Here is an 18331-nt window from a genome sequence, read left to right on the forward strand (position 1 = left end):
AGCTGGTTGAGAGAATGCCAAGAGTATGCAAAGCTGTCATCAAGGAAAAGGGTGACTGCTTTGAAGAATCTCGAACATAAATATACATTTTGATTTGTTTAACACTTTTTTGGTCACTACATGATTCCATATATGTTATTTCTTTGTTTTGATGTCTTCACTATTATTCTACAATGTAGTTGAAAAAAACCTGGAGTGAGCAGGTTTTTCCAAACTTTTGACTGGTACTGTACATTTGTACATGTGTATAAATACATATTTTTTTCAGAGGGTATTTTTATCAACAATTCAGCAGTTCACATTCTCTGACTCTGACCGAATGCAGAGATCGACCACTCAGAAAATGTCATACTGTATGTAGAGTTCAGATTTTATACAGCTTCTATTCTAACAAATACAGGAGTTTGACACAACATTTGTTGAGTGGTGGCCAAATAAACTGCATATTCAGGAAGTTGTAACGGCCGTTGGTGGAAGAAGGTGAGGACCAAAGCTTAGCGTGGTACGTGTTTGTCATGTTTATTCAAAACTCAACACTAAAATGCAAAACAACAAAGAGCCAACCGAAACAGCTCCGTCAGGTGCAACACACACTAAACAGAAATTAACTAATCACAAACACAGGTGGGAACAGGCTACCTAAGTATAGTTCTCTATCAGAGACAACGATTGACAGCGTCCTCTGATTGGGAACCATCCATTTTGCGGCGGCAGGGTAGCCTAGTGGTTAGAGCGTTGGACTAGTAGCCGAAAGGTTGGAAGTTCAAATCCCTGAGTTTACAAGGTACAAATCTGTTGTTCTGCCCCTGAACAGGCAGTTAACACACTGTTCCCAGGCTGTCATTGAAAATAAGAGTTTGTTCTTAACTGACTTGCCTAGTTAAATAAAGATATAAAATACCAGGCCAAACACATAGAAATACAACACAAAACATAGAATGAAAAAACATAGAATTGCCAACTCACACCCTAACCAAAATAGAGACATAAAAAAGGAACTAAGGTCAGGACAGAAGTAGACATCTCAAAGTACGAACATCTGAAGGTTAGTGTTGAAGTGAGTAACATTTTATTTTTCAATAGATAAAAACTTTTTTAAACTTAACAAATGGCTGGCTACAGTTCCCACAGTTTGTCTCTTTCCATGTCTCTCTTTACTTAACCCTATCAGCAACATTAGGTAGGTTTCCATCCCATTGGCGACAGATTTTATTGTGAATATTCTAGAATCAGCATAAAGAAAATATAAGTATTTTCCCACCAGTTGTGTGTTTCCATAAAAAGCATAATTTTGTCACAAAAACTGTTGTGTTAAATAGCAAATGTGCCTCCTCTGGTCTTGGCACCTGCACTCTAGACAACAGCTCACAGTTACAGTGGGTTGGCTAGTCTACATGAGATTATTATGGATCATTTTTATTTGTCAAACTGCAGTCAAGCATCAATCATCATGTCACCAGAATAATAAAGGAGAATCAAGTTCACCTCGCACATTCACCACCTTGTGAAGTTCCACTTAATTCATCTGTAGCCTAATAAAATGCATGGTTTCCCGAGTCATAGTGGGAGGACCACACACTACATTGTCGCGTGACTTCAAGTTTACTTCATTATGATGTTATTATATGAATATTTGCTCATTAGGTGTTTCCCCCACCAGTTTGTCACATAATATGTCAGGATTTGGCCAGGGTTGTTCCGGTTTTTGGTCACTAGATGCCCCCATTGTGCCTTTTGACCTTTTGTTTTCCCTTGATCCCCATTATTATTTGCACCTGTGCCTCGTTTCCCCTGATTGTATTTAAACCCTTTGTTTTCCTCAGTTCTTTGCTCTGTGTTTGTATGTTAGCACCCAGCCCTAGTACTCTGTGAACTCCTGTTGATCCCGGTGGACTCTCTTGTGGAATTCTGTTTTTTGTTCTTGTTTGTTTGTTTTTGAGTATCTTTTGAGGCTTTTTGTGCTACACCTTCCACCTTGTGGATTTACCTTTTTGTCTTGGAGGATTACCTTTGTTCTTGTGGAATTCCTTTTGAGGTTGTGGAGTTACATGTTTTCCTGAAGAACTTCACTTTTTAATTCATTAAATACACCGTCTCAAGTACTGCTGTGTCTGCCCCATCTTCTGGGTTCTGCCAACTATTTGTGGCTCAGTTGGTTAAGTGACTGTTTCTCACTCCGGATACCCGGGTTCGTAACCGGGTCCTGACATAATACAGTTTACCGGCAAAAATATCGCATCAAGTCCAATAAACAAGTAATCTGTCTGCATTGATAAAATTTCAATCACAGCTGTCGTGATTTAAAAAATATATACGGTATGACTTTACTTGCATAAAAACTGTGGATGGAAACATGGTGAAAGTCTAATATGTTGCCCTTAAATGTGAATTCTCTACATTTACATTTTAGTCATTTATCAGATGCTCTTATCCAGAGCCACTTACAGTAGCGGGTCCATACATTTTCGTACTGGTCCCCAGCTAGATATCATTTGTTCCAAAATGTCTATTTGACTAGATACAATGCTATTTTACAGTAAACAAATTGAAAATAGACATTCAGCACACTTATAGGGAAGGACATTCAACATGCACAGCACTTACACAAATGACTGATGATTGGCTGAGAGAAATTGATAAGACTGTGGGGGCTGTTTTGTTAGACTTCAGTGCCGCTTTTGACATTATCAATCATGGTATCAAGCATGAAGGAAAGACCCAGATGCAGACAATGTCAAATGAACAATGGTTTAATAATACAACAAGGGCAGGCAATAGACAGGTCAAGGCAGGCAGGGGTCAGTAAACCAGAGGTGGGGCAACGGTACCGGATGGCAGGCAGGCTTAGGCAGAGTGGTCAGGCAGGCGGGCTCAGGATCAGGCAGAGTGGTCAGGCAGGCGGGCTCAGAGTCAGGACAGGGTCAAAACCAGAAGGGCGAGAAAAAGAGAGTGGGAGAAGCAGGAGCTGAAACACAAAAATGCTGGTTGACTTGACAAACAAGATGAACTGGCAACAGACAAAACAGAGAACACAGGTGTAAATACACAGGGGATAAAGGGGAAGATGGGCGACACCTGGAGGGGGGTGGAGACAATCACAAAGACAGGTGAAACAGCTGGAGGGGGGTGGAGACAATCACAAAGACAGGTGAAACAGATCTGGGTGTGACAGTCTGCTGCTAGAATAATTGTGTGTTTTGGCTTTACACCCCCTGCTATATTGTGGATAAAGAATTACCTTTCTAACAGAACACAAAGGGTGTTTCTTTAATGGAAGCCTCTCCAACATAATCCAGGTAGAATCAGGAATTCCCAGGGAAGCTGTTTAGGCCCCTTGTGTTTTCAATTTGACTAACAACAGCTTTGAGTATGAGGATGACTCAACACCATATATGTGAGCTACTACAGTGACTGAAATGTCTGCAACACTTAACAAAGAGTGGCAAGGATTAAGTTCATCCTAAATATTTCAAAATCGAAAAGCATTGTATTTGGGACAAATCATTCCTAAACCTCAACTAACTTGTGTTGAATAATGTGGAAATTGAGCAAGTGTCACGTTCTTTCAAAATCGAACCCAGAAGCAGACCAGGACAAGGAGAGTAGGAAGAAGGTGAGTATTTATTTACAAGTGAATGTGAATGGGTAGATATATCTAGGTGGCGTAGCGGGCAGCGGTGGTGAGTTGATGGGAGTAAATATGTGGATCCAATGGGGTAGCGGAATCCTCCGACGACCAGGCAGGAATGGGGTAAATGATCCGGGTGAGTAACTGAAGACAGAACAAACGGAGGTAAGTTTAAGGCAAGCAATACGTTAAAAAAAATGCTATCCAACTTGAGGCTGATACTATGGCACCACATACTGTTCATGGCTAACGATCCGGCAGGGAATGGATGTCAGGTCCGGGCTTATGAAGAGGAGAGATGATGATCAGGACCAGGTGTGCAGATAGCTGATGGGATACAGGTGCAGGTAATCAGAACTCCCAACTGGCTACATTGCCCGGCATCCAGACAGGGCGCGTTCCAGGACGCCGGAAAAAACACTCCAGGACAGAACACAGGCAAAAAACAGACTCAGGAAACGGGATTCGTGACAGCAAGTTGAGGTGACAAAACTGCTTGGATTAACCCTAGAATGTAAAATGTCATGGTCAAACATGTTTATACAATAGTAAGTAAAATGGGGAGAAGTCTGTCCATAATAAAGTGTTACTCTGCCTTAACAACACTATCAACCAGGCAGGTCCTACAGGCCTTGGGTATGTCGCACCTGTCCAAGTCCAGGAAATTACAATTGGCTCAGAACAGGGCAGCTTAAATGTACATGGAGAGCTAACATTAATGATATGCCTGTTAATCTCTCATGGCTCTAAGTGGAGGAGAGATTGATTTCATCGCTACTTGTTTTTACTGTTTTATGTTTAAACTATTAGCACACAGCTTGGACACCCATACATACCCTGTAATACATGCCACCAGAGGTCTCTTCACAATCCCTAAATCCAGAACAGACTATGGGATGAGTACAGTATTACATAGAGCCATGACTACATGGAACTCTATTCCACATCAGGTAACTGATGCAAGTAGTGGAATCAGATTTAAAAAACAGATAAAAATACACCTTAAGGAAGAGCGGGGACTGTGAAGAGGCACACAAACAGGTACAGACACACACATACGCACACTAACTCGACACACATGTACATTGTGGTATTGTTGTATGATCGTATCATACATTTGGTGTTGTGGATATGTGGTGGTGTGACAGTGTTACATGATGTCGTGTTTTATCTTTTGTTTTATGTGTAATGTAAGTGCCTTAATGTGTTTGGACCCCAGGAAGAGTAGCTGCTGCCTTGGCAGCCGCTAATGGGGATACCTAATAAAATACAAATACAAATTGCTCTGAGTGGATTACACCTCGCCCGTCTAGATTAAAAATCCATAAAGACTCCTCTCCAGGAACTGCAAGAGATCCTGTTGTACGCTTATGCCCAGCCGTACCCTTGAAAAGTCATCAGTGGAGATGCTGCAGTTAAGAAGGAAAGTTGTTTACTTTTTTATTTGATTCTGTTGACTTAGACGTTACCTTGAGTCACAAACACCCTGCGTTAATATAGCGTATAATGTGACACTAAATATGCAGATATGAACAGGGCACCACCTGATTCCACATCTGAGAGTCAAATAGCCATCTGGGTAGAGTCAGCTGGTGGCCTGGTGTGGTGTCAGAGAGAGAGGGCCGAACACAGAGAGAAGGCGAAGGGAGGGGAGCGGAGCGGAAGGGAAGTGGAGTGGAGGGGAGAGGAAAGGAGAGGAGGGGAGATAGAGAGGAGTGGAGGGGAGAGGGAGGGGCAGTGGCGTCTGGTCCGGTGTCAGAGAGAATGGGCCGGATACAGAGAGGACAGAAGGGGAGGAGGGGGAGGTGACTAGGTACAGACTCAGTAAGCATAGCCTTGCTATTGAAAGATGCCGGCATCAATGGAAGCTTCTCAATTGAGGAATGGGTGGACCCTCCTCCTCAGTGAAATTTCATTTTTTTTAAATAGTGAAACATTAAATTAGTTATCCTTTTTAGATAAAACTACATTAAATATACTCACGTCACCAAATAATTCTAACACTTTTTTGCAATGAATGTCTACAGTAATTTAGACAGCACTTTCTGGGGTAGCACCATTGTAACGACGTTCGTCTGTTGTAAGAAGAGAGTCAGACCGAAATGCAGCGTGTAGGTTACTCATGACTTTAATGAATGAAAACCGTACATGAAATAACTGAAATACGAAAACAACAAACAAAACGTGAAACTAATTACAGCCTATCTGGTGTCTACTACACAGAGACAGGTACAAACACCCACAAAATACAAAGCGAACTCAGGCTACCTAAATACAGTTCCCAATCAGAGACAACGAAAAGCACCTGATTCCAATTGAGAATCGCCTCAGGCAGCCAAGCCTATACAACATCCCTAATTAGCCGCGATCCCAAATACTACAAACCCCAATACGAAAACAACATATAAACCCATGTCACACCCTGGCCTACCCAAACATATAACAAAAACACAAAATACAATGACCAAGGCGTGACAACCATGGTGCAGCTAGAGGACAGATAATTTCCATCCTCCTCTGGCACCATTGACTTCAATACAAAACCTACAGTTGGAGGCTTGTAGGCCTCACCCCTTCCATATAAATAAATGGTATTTATGACCACTTCCGGACGACGCCCTCCAACCAATCAAAGCTTTTGCAGTATGAACTGACATGTTGTCCATCCAATCATAGAATTAGGATCAGAGAATAAACCTATTGAGTTGTATTGGGATTGTGCCACAGAGCATTATGAGGGTTCTTTGTTTTGAGAAGCTTGGTGACATTGTTGGATAGAGATTATGAGTGAAGTGATAGTTGAGCATTTTCGGGATATTATTCAATTCAAATTAGTTTTTTCAAATTACAGGAGACTGAGAAGGCATATTATAAATTGATTTCTTAGTTCTATAACTTTTTTTTTGTTTCCAGTTAGTGCAATTTATTAAAATTGTCCTTGCTAACTTCAGTAGCTAGCTAGCTACCAACTACCTGTGCAGTTTTCTGTACCATAATGGTAGAATGGCCAACGCGGAACACGGAAAAGGTGCGAATTAAACGCGAGGGCGGACCTCTGCCTGATATCCGTTTCATGAAGAAGGATGAAAAGGTGAGGTCGTTCAATACCACCTGGTTTCAAAAGTATAGCTGGTTAACAGGGTGGCTTTGTCTGAGTTTTTGGGCATGCAAGAATTTGCTTTTAGAGGACACAACGAGATGGAATGTTCCGCCGACAAGGGCAACTACACGGAGCTTGCAGGGGTAATTGCACGTTTACTTGCTGAACATATCGAACTTTTGACTGTCTTTTCTGGGATGTCGAAAACAAATCAAAATGATTTGATAGCTTCCATCGCATCATTCATTAAAATGATTGAAGAGGGAGTTTAACGCAGCACATTTTTTCATGTGCACTCAAATAGGATTTTCACTTTCCTCCGGGATTTATTTAGCAAAGATTTAGCAAATCTTCATGATATAAAAGCTGCAGCAGCCTAGGCTACACCTAAACATTAGAAATCTGCTTAATGGGATGAAAACGAGACTATTTTTCAGCCTGTTCAACTGTAGGCTACTAAGAGCAGCTGCATATAAGAGCAGCTGCATACAGCCTATGCACCCTGTTCATCTGGTAAGGATAAACTAAATCAAATCAAATCCTATTTTATTGGTCACATACACATGGTTAGCAGATGTTAATGCAAGTGTAGTGAAATGCTTGTGCTTCTAGTTCCAACCATGCAGGAATATATAACAAGTAAAAACAAAATACTGCATAGTTTCCTAAGAACGCGAAGCGAGGCGGCAGTCTCTGTCTGCGCCGGAAGTTGACAAAAAACTCATTGGTAACGTTATGTACAGTTGTGGCCAAAAGTTTTGAGAATGACACAAATATTAATATCCACAAAGTTTGCTGCTTCAGTGTCTTTAGATATTTTTGCCAGATGTTACTATGGAATACTGAAGTATAATTACAAGCATTTCATAAGTGTCAAAGGCTTTTATTGACAATTACATTAAGTTGTTGCAAAGAGTCAATATTTGCAGTGTTGACCCTTCTTTTTCAAGACTTCTGCAATCTGCCCTGGCACGCTGTCAATTAACTTCTGGGCCACATCCTGACTGATGGCAGCCCATTCTTGCATAATCAATGCTTTTTGTTTGTCCACCCGCCTCTTGAGGATTGACCACGAGTTCTCAATGGGATTAAGGTCTAGAGAGTTTCCTGGCCATGGACCCAAAATATTGATGTTTTGTTCCCCGAACCACTTAGTTATCACTTTTGCCTTATGGCAAGGTGCTCCATCATGCTGGTAAAGGCATTGTTCGTCACCAAACTGTTCCTGGATCGTTGGGAGAAGTTGCTCTCGGAGGATGTGTTGGTAGCATTCTTTATTCATCTCTGTGTTCTTAGGAAAAATTGTGAGTGAGTCCATTCCCTTGGGTGAGAAGCAACCCCACACATGAATGGTCTCAGGATGCTTTACTGTTGGCATGACACAGGACTGATGGTAGCGCTCACCTTGTCTTCTCGGGACAAGATTTTTTCCGGATGCCCCAAACAATCATAAAGGGGATTCACCAGAGAAAATGACTTTACCCCATTCCTTAGCAGTCCAATCCCTGTATCTTTTGCAGAATAGCAGTCTGACTCTGATGTTTTTCCTGGAGAGAGGTGGCTTCTTTGCTGCCCTTCTTGACACCAGGTCATCCTCCAAAAGTCTTCACCTCACTGTGTGTGCAGATGCACTCATACCTGCCTGCTGCCATTCCTGAGCAAGCTCTGTACTGCTGGTGCCCTGATCCCGCAGCTGAATCAACTTTAGAAGACGGTCCTGGCGCTTGCTGGACTTTCTTGGGCGCCCTGAAGCCTTCTTCACAACAATTGAACTGCTCTCCTTGAAGTTCTTGATGATCCGATAAATGGTTGATTTAGGTGCAATCTTACAGGCAAAAATATCCTTGCCTGTGAAGCCCTTTTTGTGCAAAGCAATGATGACAGAACGTGTTTCCTTGCAGGTAACAATGTTTGATAGAGGAAGAACAACGATTGCAAGCACCACCCTCCTTTTGAAGCTTCCAGTCTGTTATTCAAACTCATTCCGCATGACAGAGTGATCTCCAGCCTTGTCCTCGTCAACACTCACACCTATGTTAAAGAGAGAATCACTGAGATGATGTCAGCTGGTCCTTTTGTGGCAGGGCTTAAATGCGGTGGAAATGGTTTTTGGTGATTCAGTTCATTTGCATGGAAAAGAGGGACTTTGCAATTCATCTGATCACTCTTCATAACATTTTGGAGCTTATGCAAATTTCCATCATACAACCTGAGATAGCAGAATTTGTGAATTTGTTCTCAAAACTTTTGGCCACGAATGCACAGTTGAAGTCGGAAGTTTACATACACGTAGGTTGGAGTCATTAAAACTTGTTTTTCAACCACTCCACCAATTTCTTGTTAACAAACTATAGTTTTGGCAAGTCGGGTAGGACATTGTGCATGACACAAGTCATTTTTCCAACAATTGTTTACTGACATTATTTCACATTTAATTCACTTTTAATTCACTGTATCACAATTCCAGTTGGTCAGAAGTTTACATATACTAAGTGTATATACTAAGTGTACATATACAATGGTGTGCCTTTAAACAGCTTGGAAAATTACAGAAAATTATGTCATGGTTTTAGAAGCTTCTGATAGGCTAATTGAAATAATTTGAGTCATTTGAAGGTGTACCCGTGGATGTATTTCAAGGCCTAACTTCAAACTCAGTGCCTCTTTGCTTGACATCATGGGAAAATTAAAAGAAATCAGCCAAGACTTCAGAAAAACAATTGTAGACCTCCACAAGTCTGGTTCATCCTTGGGAGAAATTTCCAAACACCTGAAGGTACCACGTTCATCTGTACAAACAATAGTCAATAGTACGCAAGAATAGTACGCAAGAAGTGCAAATCAATCCCAGAACAACGGCAAAGGACCTTGTGAAGATGCTAGAGGAAACAGTTACAAAAGTATCTATATCCACAGTAAAAAAGAGTCCCATATTACGTAACCTGAAAGGCCGCTCAGCAAGGAAAAAGCCACTGCTCCAAAACCGCCATAAAAAAAGCCAGACTACGGTTTGCAACTGCACATGGGGACAAAGATCATACTTTTTGGAGAAATGTCATCTGGTCTGATGAAATAAAAATAAAACTATTTGGCCTAACGACCATTGTTATGTTTTGAGGAAAAAGGGGGAGGCTTGCAAGCTGAAGAACACCATCCCAAAAGTGATGGTGCATCATGTTGTTGGGGGTGCTTTGCTGCAGGAGGGACTGGTGCACTTCACAAAATAGATGACATCATGAGGAAGGGAAATTATGTGGATGTATTGAAGCAACATCTTAAGTCATCGTTCAGGAAGTTAAAGCTTGGTCGCAAATGGGTCTTCCAAATTCGACATTGACCCCAAACATACTTCCAATGTTGTGGCAAAATGGCTTAAGGACAACAAAGTCAAGGTATTGGAGTGATCATCAGCCCTGACCTCAACCCCATGGAACATTTGTGGGCAGAACTGAAAAAGTGTGTGCGAGCGAGAAGGCCTACAAACCTGACTCAGTTACACCAGCTCTGTCAGGAGGAATAGGCCAACATTCACCCAACTTATTGTGGGAAGCTTGTGGAAGGCTACCCAAAAAAATTGACCCAAGTTAAACAATTTAAAGGCAATGCTACCAAATACTAATTGAGTGTATGTAAACTTCTGACCCACTGGGAATGTGATGAAAGAAATAGAATATTGAATATATAATTCTCTCAACTATTATTCTGATATTTCACATTCTTCAAATAAAGTGGTGATCCTAAATGACTTATAACAGGACATTTTTACTGAGATGAAATGTCAGGAATTGTGAAAAATTGAGTTTAAATGTGTTTGGCTAAGGTGTATGTTAACTTCTGACTTCAACTGTATTTATTGTCCATTTGTGTGTCAGGAGAAAATGAGAATGTGATCAAATTTAGTTTATATTCAAAATTGGGCTGGCTAGGCTGACTATATGTTTTAAATCCATAATGATTAACTGGAATTAATGAATCCACATAATAGTGATGACGGATGTGAGTAAATGTTTTGTAAGGCCTACTGTTGCATAGGCCTGCATGATGCAAACATGCATTAGCAAGCTCAGCCCTGTGAGTTCTATTGTCTATCAGTTGTTGTCTATGTGTCTACGTAGAGGAAATCCCCCTCCTCATCTAGTCTAAATATAATTTATATAAACAAATATAAGGTAGCTGCAGTTTGACTGGGTTTTCACCACCCCCCCCCCCTCGACGTCACCAGCTTTCTAGCCATCTCCGCTCCATTTTTTATTTGTCCATTTGTCTTGTCTTGTTCCATACACACCTGGTTTTCATTTACTCAATCAATCTACATGTATTTAACCCTCTGTTTCCAAACATGTCTTTGTGTGTAATTGTTTCATGTTATGTGGTGTTTGATTTATACTCTTGACTTTCATTTATGATCCGTGTTTTGAGTTTGATTATTGCAGTGCTCTCGTTTTGGAACGGAACAAAATGAGCGCCTGTTAACTCCACTCTGCTCTCCTGCACCTGCCTTCGCCTCCAGTACAAACGCCATAACAGTCAGGTGGGTGTTTTTCAGGAGTTTTGAAAATCATGTGACCTTATTAGGACAAACTGGTCCCATCATGGCCCATAAAAACCCTTTTTACAACTGATTAATCACTGTCATACCTTATAGGGTCCAGGGTTTTCCTAGTTAGGTTAACATATGAGGGTGTAAAAATTGCCCCACCGCTCTGGGAGCTATGGTGCCACCAGTCTGCTTGCAGTTGTCAGTTATTGTAAGGTATGTGGATGATCAGTGCTTTGCTCAGGAACGTTTCTTGGACTACTTTGATGTGTCAAGTGGGCGAGATGCGCAGTCTGTGTTTGACTTTATGGATTTTGAGATGTCTGAGTTTAACTTCATAGAGACACTCGTTGTTCAAACCTACGATGGTGCAGCTGTAATGGAATGCATCTGCTATTCGTAATTACAGCTAAGTCCCCTCCTGTTCCCTGATTAAGAGGTGATGACTAGTCCACTCCACTACCATTGTCAACTTTCTCCTGACATGAACTGAAGCCACGTCTCACGTGGCCACTCATCCACTGGCACATAGAATGTTTCTCCTCCAAGCACTGTGAGTAGCTCTATCAATTTTCTCTCATTCCTGTATGTAGAGTTAATCACAAACACAATCACATTATTACTCACCAATGATTTTACTCCTTGCTTGGACTGACTCATTCTTAGCTCTTTGGACCAACTGTGTAATGTGTTGTGTTATTGTTTTTTGTTCTTCCCAGTCAAATCCTGTCCTGCACTACATTTACATTTACATTACATTTAAGTCATTTAGCAGACGCTCTTATCCAGAGCGACTTACAAATTGGTGCATTCACCTTATGACATCCAGTAGAACAGTCACTTTACAATACACTAGTCAGGCCTCTGAACAAACATGCCTCATACCCTCATTCAATCACTGCTGTGATCCCTTTCCAACACTGTGTAAGTAGCCTTCCCAATCCCCATAACATTGAAATGTCTTTATTGAATGCTTTAGGTTAAAATAATTAGTCTTTGACGATTTTTGAAACACACTTTGTCGTCTCTGTGCGTTACGCACCTATACCGTGGGTCTCCCATCCTCCTTAATTTTCAATTCACCAGCCTCCACTGGTAGGCATACCTGCCTCTCAAGAGAAGACAGACTATGTGCACACTGCCCACAAAATGAGGTGGAAACTAAACGGCACTTCCTAACCTAACAAATGTATGACCATATTAGAGAAACATATTTAACTCACATTACACAGATTCACAAAGAATTCAAAAACAAATCCAATTTTGATAACCTCCCATATCTATTGGGTGAAATACCTGTTGCCACAAGAAAAGGGCAAGAAGTGAAGAACAAACACAATTGTAAATACAACCCATATTTGTTAATTTATTTTTATTTTGTACTTTAACTATTTGCACATCGTTACAACACTGTATATTGATATAATATGACATTTGAAATGTCTCTATGGAACTTTGGAACTTTTGTGAGTGTAATGTTGAAGGTTCATTTTGAATGTTTATTATCTATTTAACTTGCTTTGACAATGTCAACATATGTTTCCCATGTCAATAAATCCCATTGAATTGAATTGAATTGGGTTGGGGTCTGATCCACTGTCAGAGAGAGACACAGAGTGAAGAGGGAAGGTATCTGGTGCGCTGGCAAAGGGCTGGATATGGAGAGGAGGGGAGGGGAGGGGAGGGTGCGAAACGGCTGGATATGGAGAGGAGCGGAGCGGAGGGGAGGGGAGCGGAGAGGAGAGGAGCAGAGAGGAGGAGAGGGGAGGGTGCGAAACGGCTGGATATGGAGAGGAGAGGAGCGGAGCGGAGAGGAGGGGAGCGGAGAGGAGGGGAGCGGAGGGTGCGAAACGGCTGGATACGGAGAGGAGAGGAGCGGAGAGGAGGGGAGCGGAGAGGAGAGGAGCGGAGAGGAGGGGAGGGGAGGGGAGGGTGCGAAATGGCTGGATATGGAGAGGAGAGGAGAGGAGGGGAGGGGAGGGAGAGAGGAGAGGAGCAGGAGGAGGGGGAGGGTGCGAAACGGCTGGAAAGAGGAGCGGCTGGATATGGAGAGGAGAGGAGCGGAGCGGAGAGGAGGGGAGGGGAGGGTGCGAAACGGCTGGATACGGAGAGGAGGGGAGCGGAGAGGAGCGGAGAGGAGGTGAGGGGAGGGGAGGGTGCGGAGGCTGGATATGGAGAGGAGAGGAGAGAGGGAGGGGAGGGTGCGAAACGGCTGGATATGGAGAGGAGCGGAGAGGAGGGGAGCGGAGAGGAGGGGAGGGTGCGGAAAGAGGAGCGGCTGGATATGGAGAGGGAAAGGGGAGCGGAGAGGATGCCAAAGGGCTGGATATGGAGAGGAGGAGGATGCCAAAGGGCTGGAGAGGAGAGGAGAGGAGAGGAGAGGAGAGGAGGAGAGGAGAGGAGAGGAGAGGAGAGGAGAGGAGAGGAGAGGAGAGGAGGAGAGGAGAGGAGGGAGGAGATTTCTCCTTCACCCAAATCCAGATAGCTAATGTTCTGAAAGAGCTGCAAAGTCTGGACCCCTGCAAATCAGCCGGGCTAGACAATCTGGACCCTCTCTTTCTAAAATGATCTGCCTAAATTGTTGCAAACCCTATTACTAGCCTGTTCAACCTCTCTTTCATATCGTCTGAGATTCCCATAGATTGGAAAGCTGCCGCGGTCATCCCCCTCTTCAAAGAAGGAGACACTCTAGACCCAAACTGTTATAGACCTATATCCATCCTGCCCTACCTTTCTAAGGTCTTTGAAAGCCAAGTTAACAAACAGATTACCAACCATTTCGAATCCCACCGTACCTTCTCGGCTATGCAATCTGGATTCAGAGCTGGTCATGGGTGCACCTTGGCCACGCTCAAGGTCCTAAACGATATCATAACCGGCATCGTTAAGGGACATTACTGTGCAGCCATATTCATCGACCTGGCTAAGGCTTTCGACTCTGTCAATCACAACATTCTTATTGGCAGACTCAACAGCCTTGGTTTCTCAAATGATTGCCTCGCTTGGTTCACCAACTACTTCTCTGATAGAGTTCAGTATTTCAAATCGGAGGGTATGTTGTCCGGACCTCTGGCAGTCTAAGGGGGTGCCACAGGGTTCAATTCTCGGGCCGACTCTCTTCTCTGTATATATCAATGATGTCACTCTCGCTGCTGGTAATTCTTTGATCCACCTCTACGCAGACGACACCATTCTGTATATCTCTGGCCTTTCGTTAGACACTGTGTTAACTAACATCCAGATGAGCTTCAATGCCATACAACTCTCCTTCCTTGGCCTCCAACTGCTCTTAAATGCAGGGGAAACTAAATGCATGCTCTTCAACCGATCGCTGCCCGCACCTGCCCGCCCGTACAGCATCACTACTCTGGACGGTTCTGACTTAGAATATGTGGACAACTACAAATACCTAGGTGTCTGGTTAGACTGTAAACTCTCCTTCCAGACTCACATTAAACATCGCCAATCCATTATTAAATGTAGAATCGGCTTCCTATTTCGTAACAAAGCATCCTTCACTCATGCTGCCAAACATACCCTCGTAAAACTGACTATCCTACCGATCCTCGACTTCGATGATGTAATTTACAAAATAGCCTCCAGCACTCTACTCAACAAATTGGATGCAGTCTATCACAGTGCCATCTGTTTTGTCACCAAAGCCCCATATACTACCCACCACTGCGACCTGAATGCTCTCATGGGCTAGCCCTCGCTTCATAATCATCGCCAAACCCAGCTCCAGGTCATCTACAAGTCTCTGCTAGGTAAAGGCCTGCCTTATCTCAGCTCACTGGTCACCATAGCAGTACCTACCCATAGCACGCGCTCCAGCAGGTATATCTCACTGGTCACCCCCAAAGCCAATTCTTCCTTTGGCCGCCTCTCCTTCCAGTTCTCTGCTGCCAATGACTGGAACGAACTGCAAACATTTCTGAAGCTGGAGACAATTACCTCCCTCACTAGTTTATGCACCAGCTGTCAGAGCAGCTCAAATATCACTACACCTGTACATAGCTCATCTGTAAATAGCCCATCCAATCCACTTCATCCCCATACCATATATATATATTTTTTATCTTGCTCCTTTGCACCCCAGTATCTCAACTTGCACATTCATCTTCTGCACATCCTACCATTCCAGTGTTTAATTGCTATATTGTAATTACTTCGCCACCATGGCCTATTTATTGCCTTACCTCTCTTATCCTACCTCATTTGTACATGCTGTGTATATATATATATATATATATTTCTACTGTATTATTGATTGTTTGTTTGTTTATTCCATGTGTAACTGTATTGTTGTTTGTGTCACACTGCTTTGCTTTATCTTGGCCAGGTCACAGTTGCAAATGAGAACTTGTTCTCAACTAGCCTACCTGGTTAAATAAAGGTGTTCTCAACTAGCCTACCTGGTTAAATAAAGGTGTTCTCAACTAGCCTACCTGGTTAAATAAAGGTGAAATAAAAACACAATAAAAAATAATAAAAAACAATACATAGATTAATTTGTGAATCAATATTGCATGTTGGGCTGCATCCACTTCCAGATTGGAAATTCCTGTTCAATAACGTTATCCAGGTTATGAGAATGTATTCTCGTAATATTAGGGGTATACAGTATGTTGATCCAAAACATATTCAACATTTGTAATCAACTTTATATTGGAAGCTCGTACGCGCACAGTGCCTTGAATAAGTAATTGGACCCTTTCTGATTTTCTATTATTTGTATTTTTGCATGTTTTGATACTGAATGTTCTGACACTGAATGATTGTCCCACTCTTCCATGCAGAAGTGCTTTAACTCAGTGACATTTGTGGGTTTTCAAGCATAAAATCGCCCCAACATCTCAATTGGGATTAGGTCTGGACTTTGTCTAGGCCATTCCAAACCTTGAAATGTGTTGCTTTTCAGCCTTTCTGATGTAGATGTGCTTTATTGTTTGAATCATTGTCTTGCTGCGTGACCCAGCTGTGCTTCAGCTTTAGCTCACAGACAGATGGCCTGATATTCTCCATTACTTAGATGATGGCCCTGAGGCAGCAAAGCATCCCCAAACCATCACACTACCACCACCATGCTGACCCCAAACCATCACACTACCACCACCATGCTGACCCCAAACCATCACACTACCACCACCATGCTTGACAGTTGGTATGAGGTTCTTACTGTGGAATGCAGTGTTTGGTTTTCACCAGAAACAACATGTCGTCCAGAAAGTCGACTCAAGTTTGCCAAAAAGCACCTGGATGATCATCAAGAATTCTGGAAGAATGTTCTACGGACAGATTAGCCAAAAGTGGAACTTTTATGATGGCATAGGTCCCAAAAACCAAACATTGCACAGGGAGAAAACGTTTGAAGTAACTTCTTTGTTGTTGTAATATCGCTGCCTGACGTGGCACTTTCACCATTACGGATTCCAGCTTTGATGGCTACTACCTCGACTTGATAAAAGAAAACAACAACGAATACAATAACTATATGTAAAGTGTGTCTTAATGGTGAAATGAAAGTGACTGCCTCTCTTTGAGTGTTGTCAACCTGCTGGGACTGTTGTTGGGGAAATGCATAAGTGTGTGTGTGTGTTTGTGTGTGGTAGATTATGCCTATGTGTGTGTAATGGAGAGATGGAATGACAGCACGTTTGTCACCGCTGTGCCACTCCGCTGCACTGGACTGGCATTGGTGTACAGACTCTAGCATTGCAGATGGATGTCTCTCAACAGCTACTCTGCTTCAACAAACACATGCACTTTACACAGATGATAAGGCTAGAAATATTGATATTGAGGACTGATATTGCTTAAAGCTGAGATACACGCATGCACACACAAACACACACAAACACACACACTCAAATGCACAACTCTTCCCTTTTTTCCTCATCTAATCTTTCTACAGGTAAGGATGTCAGAAAGTGTCTGTGGATTGAGAGGAGGGTGTACAAGGTTTTTACTTGTCAGCTTTCTCTCTTTACCCTTTCCCCCATCTTCCTCACTCCCTTCTTCACCCTACCCCCCCCCGCCACTCTCTCTCTAGGGGTGCATAGTGTTACAGGAGAGGAGTGGGTTGCAAGGCTGTGTTGAGGTCAGAGTAGCAGTCAGTTCCAGGGTTCAATGCAGGATGATTAACAGAGCACCCTCTCCTTTCCACTCTTCTCCTATCCTATCCTATCACCTCCACTCTTCTCCACTCCACTCCTCTCCATGCCTATCCTCTCCACTCCTCTGCAGGTGTCACACCTGGTTTGGGGTATTTTCTGTTTTGGGACAACCTCCTGGTCTCTTAGCAACGAAGCTGTCTGTTCACTGACGGCCTCTATTTCTCTTTTTATTTCTCTCCCCTTCTGACTCCATAAAAGGGATAATCCTGGTTGGTGTTTATTACCTCCTCTTTGATTTGATTTGTTTCCAAGAAAGCTATGTACAACACAAACACACACACAGAGAGAGAGAAACTAATACAACATTATTTTCCCACACTCAGCCTAATCTAACGGAAAGGATTCACCAGAGTAGGTTTACAAAAAACTGAAAAGGAAGGGATAGAGAGTAATGGATAGAGAGTGTGAGAAAGAGATTTGAATAAATGAAAAAGGAAAAGGATGAAGCTTGTATGAGGGAGGGAGAGAGAGGAAGCGAGATAAGTAGAGGGAGGGAGAAATAGATCAACCATGTGCAAGAGAAGAGAGAAAAGGTGTGTGTGTGTGTGTCAGAGAGAGAGAGAGAACGAGAACGCATCACCAAAGGGGCTTACCAGTCTTTTTCCACGGAGCTGAAAGGAAAAATCCTTTCCAGAACTTATTCTCACCTAAAATCTTGGATTACTCAGGGTATTCCTCACGTACTCTGACAAGACTCTGCAAGGCTGGCCACAAAATGATAACACACAGATTACACACCCACGCTAACACACAAACACATACACACATATGTTACATATATGTGTGCATGTTCCTTGTTTGTAAGTGTTTATGTGTGTGTATGAGGGCACAGTGCTCAGTTCTCTGTATTTAGGAACACATTTTGGATGGAAAATATTTCCGTATTTGTA

Source organism: Oncorhynchus gorbuscha, linkage group LG09 (assembly GCF_021184085.1).
Source record: "Oncorhynchus gorbuscha isolate QuinsamMale2020 ecotype Even-year linkage group LG09, OgorEven_v1.0, whole genome shotgun sequence".
Lineage (NCBI taxonomy): Eukaryota > Metazoa > Chordata > Actinopteri > Salmoniformes > Salmonidae > Oncorhynchus > Oncorhynchus gorbuscha.